General features: G+C 29.9%; 1 protein-coding gene across 25 annotated transcripts in view; it reads left to right on the top strand.

Moving 5' to 3' along the window:
* The window catches only part of LOC107448298 (TEA domain transcription factor 1 homolog scalloped), a 111,980-nt gene that overhangs the window by 57,580 nt on the left and 45,450 nt on the right, over positions 1-8,950 (top strand). The window contains exon 1 of one of the 25 annotated variants that reach the window (XM_043056051.2): positions 2,486-3,269. The exons of 19 other annotated variants lie outside the window; for them this stretch is intronic. The gene's annotated coding sequence lies outside the window, so the exon portion shown is untranslated. Of the gene's footprint in view, positions 1-2,485; positions 3,270-8,950 lie in introns of those variants that run through there. 5 more of the 25 variants (XM_071182161.1, XM_071182174.1, XM_071182177.1 and 2 more) reach the window with 5 other exon arrangements.

The following is an 8,950-nucleotide window of genomic DNA, read 5'->3' as shown; positions in this document are numbered from 1 at the left end:
TCAGGCCACTTGGTCTTTAAAGAGTTAAGGCCTTTTTTTATTTCAAATATAAAATTAAGACCTGTAGTACTTTGACTGAAAATTAGCAAACCCTTTAAATTCTGTATCGCATAAGTTGTATTCAAAAATTATTTATTTTACCGCCATAGCTTGAGAATCGTTGACATGCAGATTAACTTGAGTAAAGTGTAGAATCATGAGCTTTCCGCAAAAGTAATGTCTGCGCATTGACAGTTCCTGTTTCGTCAAAATTTCAAAAGTTTGTTTCTCAAAAATTAAATTTCTTTAATAATGAAATTTTCTTCATGAGATTTTTGTCGAATTTTTATAAGAATGAGATTTTTATAAAATTCATGCCTTTTTAAGAACATCAAGACAATGTGGTGAAAGACAATACACTTTTTTTAATTTTTTTTTATCTAGGAGCACTTCGTTCCTTAATTTTCTTATGCGTCGTATATGTCACCACTAGAAAGCCGTTAATGTGCACATTCCCTAGATAATCTGCAGATTAACTAATTTACTCCGTTAAAGTGCAGAGTTCCTGATCATTCTTAGTTTTCTTTCAAAAAGTGTGAAAACTATCTAGAAAATTGCTTGAAACTTTTTCAATTTTTAAGGTATTTAAATAAAATGTTTCAAAATTTTTTCCTTGCTCGCGCAATATAAAAGAATTACCTTAAATACTTATCTTGCGCAGTTTTTAACGACTTTTTAAAAAAAATTTAAATAATTAATTTGTAATTATTTTTAGATTGGTCCAAAAATATCGTTTAATTCTATTAAGTATTTATAAAGTTATAGCAAAAAAAGTTTAATTAATTTTTTTTATTTTAAATATAAAAATGTCTATATCTCTATAAATATTTAGTCTAGATTTATGAAAATTCATGCAGATATGAAAAATAACAACTAAAGTAATCTATACAAGTTACAAGCTTATTGCTTGATATTCTGACATAGGGTGCTCAAAAATACTTGTCTTCTCTCTTAAATTTATTGTGGGTGTCTCCCAAAACTCTGAAAGCTTTAAATCTTATTGCTAAATATGAAGAAGCGCATGAAGTAAACATCTCTTAAGTTATAAAATAATCATTTACGCATTTCTTGAAAAATTTAAAAAAATGTCAAAACGACAAAGCGTTTCTTCCATTATTGTAGGATTGTTTATTCTTATATTGGGCAACTTAACTTAACATATAACTTATAACATATAACTTAACATATATAGAAAAAAAGCTGTTTTCCACAGTGTTACGAATACCCTGTTTTTTCTCAAGGTTAGGAAAAATCCCATTGTCAAAAAAAAAAAAATTTTTTTTTGAGGAAAAATATTCAGGGAAAGGTGCAATTATTTACAAAAAATATTGAAAATTAACTTTTTAGTTTTCATTTATTTAAAAATGATATTAATTAACTTGAAAATTTCTACTATTATTTAAACTAGATTGTAATTATAAACTGTTTGAAAAACCTTTTTTATATTTGCTGTTTTTTAATGCAAAGGTTGTCCTCCATTCCTTCCATCAGGTTGGAAGAAACTTATCTCTAAGCTAAACCTATCTCTAAGCCCTAACCTATCTGTAAGTAGTTTTTCTATATATATATATTCACTGTGGAAAAAAGGATGCCATCCTTGTATAAGACACATAGCTGCCAACTCTACTGGATTTGGCCAGTTTCTCCTGATCTACTGGTTTAATAAAAATTCCCGTGGTTTTTATACATTTTTGATAATTCCCTAGAATAGAGTAAGTTTCCTAAAAAAAAAAATCCCTATTGAAATAGATTATTGCTTGTTTGAATATTTAAATAAGTATTACTAATATATAATGAAGCGAGCCTCATTTATAGAAATCAAAACTTTTATTTTTCTAGAATATTCAGTTTATTTTTTATTTAGAGAACTCCCTTTTTAAATTAATAAAAAAAAAACTATCTTAACTATCTTTGTTGAATTAAATGCCTTTTACTATTCAAAATTATTAGTAAACATAATACATAACATTTTAAAGTACATTTAATGTCAGCCATACCTGGAAAATATTGCAGTTTTTTCTATTTTGGTGACTATAAAAATCCCTAAAATTCCCTATGTGTAAAATATTTCGTACATTCTGCAACAATTATCATGAAATTTATAATATTTCGTAAAACCTGCTGGATTTTTTCCTCTCCATATTGGCAGCTATGAAGACAAAAAACTGCCGGCACTGATATAAGTGCAGTCTAGAATTTTTATCGCATTTTTCAGGAAAAGTAGAGAATTTTATTTCTGAAATGAAATTGAAAATAAATTATTTTATTTGCTGGCATTCAGTGAAGACATTAATTATTATTATTCATGGGTATGTTGTGAGGTAGCCGTTGGCCAAATGTCTCTGACATAGCAGCAGGTGGTTGTCGAGAGAGGGGAATGGGGTCGAATTGTTGTGCCACCAAGGAATTGGGGGAAAGTGATGGTTCTTCAACCTCCAACATCTGCCTACCTATATAGCTTTTTACCTTGGGTTTCATCATTCTATATCACTGAATTTTTGGTTGGTTTGATTGAGGGGACGTTCGGTATTCACCCCATCTTCAAGTTCGTGACATTCTTTTTCATGTCGGCTCAAAAAATCTTTTGTGGCTTCGGATCCTAACAAGGCCGATCCTGTCTTAAAGTTCACCTCTTGGAACTTTTTCATGCCGAGTTTTTTTACCTATGTTTTATTAAAAATTTTAACAATTCATACGATTGTTAAAATAAACTTACGTTTACCGTCCTTGTTCTGAGTCGTGTGTATAAAACGCTACAGGAAATTTACAAAGGGAATGCTAAATACAATATTTAAGGTTACTTTTCGTAATTTCTGTCAGTTTACAAGGATTATTTCAAGTTAAGCCTATCTTTACCCAGAACTTCTGTGAATTTGCAACGGTTATTTCAAGTTAAACCTATCTTTACCCAGAGCTTCTGTCAGTTTACAAGGATTATTTCAAGTTAAGCCTATCTTTACCTAGAACTTCTGTGAATTTGCAACGGTTATTTCAAGTTAAGACTATCTTTACCCAGAACTTCTGTGAATTTGTAACAGTTATTTCAAGTTAAGCCTATCTTTACCCAGAACTATTGTGAATTTGCAACGGTTATTCCAAGTTAAGCCTATCTTTACCCAGAACTTTTGTGAGTTTGCAACGGTTATTTCAAGTTAAGCCTTTCTTTAGGTAGAGCATTCTATCCTGATTTAGAATGTGCTTCTAAACGTCAATATGAAGAAAAGACACAGGTATGTGAAAATGAAAATAGTTGGTGGTCTAATTTTTTAATATTTAGAAAGTTATCTGGACCAATGAAAGTTTGCAAAAATTAAGAATTATGTATTATTTCCCTTTGGGCAAGTGCTGTAAAAAGTTCTGTCCAACTTCCAACTTAGCTGAATTTTGCTCACCTTACCTAAACTTTTGGATTTTTTCTCCATTTCACGTTGACAACTTAGGTTTTAACTATTTTTTTTTAAAATAACAGTGCGCAAAAACGCGCAAATGGCGCAGTCACAGCAGTCAAAACGCACACACCATCTCACGAGCAAAAGTGCTCATGCCTTAGTCCGGTGTCATGAAACGCTGTTGTTCTAAACTTTTTCTTCGGTTGCAAATGCATTGAAGTGTAAAAATAAAAATCGAAATCGCAACAATGATTTGACTTATCTCAGAGATGAGTCTACATATAGCGTAGAAAATTATGGTAATGAATAATTTAAACGACTCTCTAGACAATCTTAATTTATTCTTAACTTTCACTTAAAAGAAATTTGCAATAGAATATTTTAATTCTCTTTCTAGACCATAAAAAGTGATCCTGGCATCCTTGTGCCTTTCTATGAAATTCCATCTGCTTTTAAAATTTGCCCTGATTTTCGATAGTAAACATTCCATTTCTATTCATGTTAGATCTACCTTTTTGTTCTTCGCGTGTGGAATGTATTCTTCTTTAGGTCTCATCTTCAGTGTTCGAATGCCCTCGAAACTCCATAATCCGTGTGACTCCGTAGTCCGTGACATCGTAATCCTTTCACTTTCTCCGCACACGCCTTTTTTCGATGACATTCTACATCCAGATTGCTCTCGGACCAAGAAATTATCCCGGATATTTCGATCTCACAATCTATTTCACTCCTGTCGATCGAACTTTTTTGTGGAGGTAAGCTTTATCACTTCATTTTTCGGTGAATGTGTCCCAACACTAGAATAGTTAATGCATTTCCTAATTGATCGTTTATAAAAAATTGTTAATGATTCCAAAATTTGTTTTGTGATAGACATTTCGCCTTATGTGTATGGTTCTTTTTCTTTGGATATTTGGCTGCTTTTTTGGTTTCTTTATAGATCTATTTTTTCCTTCTAGTAGTTACCTTAATATTTTTGGGATTGAGATTGATTTATAAAATGAAATTCATTTAGTTTATTACCTAAATTTTTTTTTATTAATTATTTTGGAGGGATGGGGAGTGGGTTTTTTAACAGGGTGCGTAGCGGTTTTAAAAAGTGCTTTTAAAGATGTTTATTTTTGATTTATGGTATTTAAAAGCCCGTAAAGGTGCTTTTTTTTAATTCGCTGTTTGTAAAAAGTGCTTAATTTTCTATCTTTAAAAAAAAAAAAAAAAGATTTTTTTCTTTGCCGTGTCGATTGCTGTTCTCAATTACAAAAGATGCACGATTTTCGCAATTTTCTCTGCAATGTTTATCAGAAACTATATATTTTATCATAATATGTGAAGTTCTTGAAAATGTTTTTGAATTTTATTGATTTTATGTTTATAAATTAAGAACTTCAAAAGATAGAAGGAAAAAAAAAGAATTTTTATTAGTGCACAGATCCTAATTATTATTATTTTATTTTTTTTGGATAGTGATTAAAAATATTTTTAAAGTGCTTAAAAAGTACTTAAAATGTGCTTATTTTTTGTTGAAATATCTGACTACGCACCCTGTTTAAAATTTTACCTACAATAAGAATTGACCATGAAAACGTGAGATTCTGTGCAAATAACCAATTTTATAATTTATTTGGAAGGGGAAAAAAAAAAAATGATCTTTAAAAATGTATGATTTTTTTTTTTTTTTAGTTTGTAAAAACACTTTATTTTATTGCCTCCAGTTTTTTGTTACTTATGGATGAATTATTACTTTTAAAGCTATGTTTCAATGTATTTTAACTAATTCTTATTCTAAACCTTGAATTAATTACCAAGCATATTTTATTATTTAAAAAAAAGCGAAAACTTAATGATAATAAATAATGTTTCTGCAAAACTTGTGGAAAACTATTTTTCCTTATTTATTGTTGCCAGAATTTAATTATTATGAAGAAAATATAGTTCTTCCACTTTGGAAAAACCATTGTTGCTAGTTAGCGTACCTGAATGATATTTCAATTTATCATTATCTTTGTAATTTTATTTTGTATTTGTAAACAGTATTCGAAGGTGCTATGGTAATAAATGATAAAATTCTCACGATTGACTATACTATATATAATTATTTTGTTTCATTTTATAACCAACGCCGTAACACTAACCCAATTCTGAGTTAACGACAATCAATAGTTAACACAGTAGCTTTGTAATTTTGAACCCAACCCAGAAGACAAAAAAGCAGCGTTTTTTAAAAAGTGCTTAATTTTCCCTTTTTCAAAATGAGATTTTTCCTTTACTATGTTGATTTTCGCTTCAAATTATGCAAAAAGACGCAGTTCACATTGTTCTATTCAACGTTTTCACAATTATTTTAAATTGAAATCTATTATGGCGTATTGTCAGTTCGTAGCGTATAAAAACGCCATTCATTATACATGATTCAAAATTTCATGATTTTTGACGATTGTCAAAAACAATGCCAAAAGGTTTTTTTTTTTTTTTTTTTTTTTTTGACATGACAAGATAGAACAAGATAGATAAAACCCTCAGTTGTCAAAAACTTTCCAACCCAGCCTAATTATGATAAGTGCTGAAAAATATTTTTTGAGCGCTTAAAAGGTACTTATTTTCTGTTGAATAATTTGGTAACCTGGTTTTTCAGCATCAGTCCGAAGGCTCCGTTTCATTTGCTGTGCCAATATCGAATAATGACGTAATTTATCTTTCTTTTTTTAAATCAACCTTCATATTTTGATCTTGATTTTTCTTTTATTTTTCCTATTTTTTCTTTAAATGCAACATATGTTATTGTATCGGAAACTTTTGCTTCACATTTTTCTGCTTGATACAGTTTGTTAAGAAAACACGAATAATTTATTGCAATCCGGCTGCCATTTTTAGTTCGATTCCATTCACTGGTTCGACTGTCGAAACGTAATTCTGGACATGAATGAAAAAGAAATCAGCCTTATCCTTTTCTATCTGAGAGACTGGGGGGGGGGAAGGGGGGAAAGACACCAACCTCTTAAGGGGGAAAATTGTTAACGTATACTTTGAGTACTAAAAATGTTCGGAATCGGAAGGCATGTCCTTTAAATGGAATCTTTTTTCCCACATTCTACCTTCAGCATAATATTCCTTTCGGAAGGCAAATCAAGGTCAGCCTCACCCATAGAGGACAGGTGGGAAGCCCAGTTACCGGAAGTGAGAGCCCCCTCTTCCCCATCTTTGTTCCAAAGAGGGTGCAGACGACAAAAGGGTCATTCCATTCCCCGGCGTGGCCTTTGCAACTATGCTGAGGTGCAGGTGATCGCTTCAGACGATTCCGTAAAGAGGCATCCCCCAATGCATATTTCGAAATGCTGAAATGTATGCTATTTAAGAATTTTATTTTATTTTTTGGTGATGTATTGAAGGGCAGTGACTGAAGAGAAGTTCAGTTTCAGTTGACTTTTATTCAGTTGTTTATTAACAACGTAGTGGGGGGGAAAATGCAAACGACTTTGTGTTAGTACTAAATCTTTTTTCATTTGTTGCTGTATTTCGAATATTTTCGTTTAGAGCTTTCTGGAACACAATTTAGATAATTTTTTTTTTTTTAAATCTAAGGAAGCATTCTTTTGTATTCTATGTTATTATGTTATTTAATGTGTGAATCATAAATGCTCATAAATATTTTAATCGTTTCATCGAATGAGTTGGCAACTAATATTCATAAGTATTTCAATCGCCATCGTTTAAAAAATATGCAGCAAATGATCACAAATATTTTAATCGTATCATTTAATGAGTACGCACACAAATGCTCTCAAATATTTTAATCGTATTATCTAATGAGTTAGTATACAACCAATGTTCTCAAATATTCTAATCGTATCATTTAATGAGTACACCACGAATGATCACAAATCTTGTACGATTATGAGTGTACAACAAATGTTCACAAATATCTTTTAATTACATCATTTAATGAGCATATGACAAACGCTTGCAAATCTTTTATGTGCCATTCAAAAAAAATTTTTTTTTGATATTTGTAATTTTTTATGTAGTTGAAAATATTAATTTAAAAAAAAAATTATTTTTAATTTTGTTTTGAATAAATTAATTAAAATTTTCTTTTAAATGTTTTAAAGCATAACAGAATTGCTGATTATTGATATTTTGGGGATACATTTTACCTTAGAAATTACCTTGGTTACATTTTATTCTAGAAATTACCCTGTGTACAATTTATCCTAGAAATTACCCTTGATACATTTTACTCTAGAAACTACCCTGTTTACATTTTATCCTGAAATTACTCTGAGTGTATTTTACTTAGAAATTTGGTGATAACTTATGTGATAGCTTATGGCTACATTTCTGTAATACTGTATTTCTAATTATTCATACCAAGCTACCATCAGTCATATTTCCCTTTAAAAAACTGGATCTCCCGTAGGTGTCACTTTAAATAACCAACCCTATCTTTTAGAATGGAAGAAGAATCGGTAATTAAGCGTTACAACTGACTGCGAGTGTAATTAGGAAAAGCCCTCTGGGCCATAGAGTAAAGAGTATAGGTAGAGTTGACATGAGAAAGTAACAGTGAAGCCATCACTGTAACCGGTCGGCCATATTGGTTTATGCAAAACATTCGAATGCTGCTATCTTCTACACGTTGAACTTGCTGATCAATGTTATTTTTATCGTTTTTTTTTTTATTTCTCTTTAACGATTTTCTTTATTTTACCTTTTAAACATTGAATTTAATTATATTTTGCTTGTAAAAATGACGAACTGCGTTGCATATGGCTGTACGAATGGATGGACAAAGAAAATGCCTGGAATTTCATTTCATAGGTAAGTGTAAATTCAATTCTCTTCATCATTTTCTAATTTAGTATTTTTAAATTCTGTTCTTACAGAATGTCAGAAGACTAAAGATTTTTTTTCTTCTTCTTAACTATTAGCTATTCATTTCAAACCTAACCTTGATTCTTATCAATTTTTATTGAAATGAATCAAAATAGAATTTCTAAGTGGCTTATAGAATATCAAAACTATAAAACTAATTGTAAATAAGATAATGTAATTTTGTTTACTTTTATACTGCTTAATTGACAATTATTATGGCATAATTATAGTATCATGTGTTATTCGAATTAGTGGGAATGGTTAAAAGTATTTATTTTATTTGCTACAATATTTTTTGCTTTTATGAAATTTAATCTATCATGAAGAGTTTCTCAAATAATTTTGTGTGTTTTTCTGTTATTTACTGTTATTGATCATTATTCCGTAATCTAAACATTAAAAATCAGCACTGTTGCTTTTTCAATTGTAATTCCAAACTGTTGCTCTGCTATTAAGTGGAATTTAAAAATATGATCGTAATGTCTAGTTTGTCAACAATTTGATTTTTATTCAACCGCTATTTTATTTATGATCACTCTTGCACTGATGAATGACATGAAATTTTTTGAGAGCTTTTAACACACAAACATAATTTAAAAAATCCACCCAAATTGTTACTTTTTTTCACTTTTATAACCTTGGTGGAAACCTTT

Source organism: Parasteatoda tepidariorum, chromosome 6, assembly GCF_043381705.1.
Source record: "Parasteatoda tepidariorum isolate YZ-2023 chromosome 6, CAS_Ptep_4.0, whole genome shotgun sequence".
In the NCBI taxonomy this organism is placed as follows: Eukaryota; Metazoa; Arthropoda; class Arachnida; order Araneae; family Theridiidae; genus Parasteatoda; species Parasteatoda tepidariorum.
The sequence above is the reverse complement of the archived record's forward strand: the minus strand, read 5'-3'. Positions and strand labels throughout refer to the sequence as shown.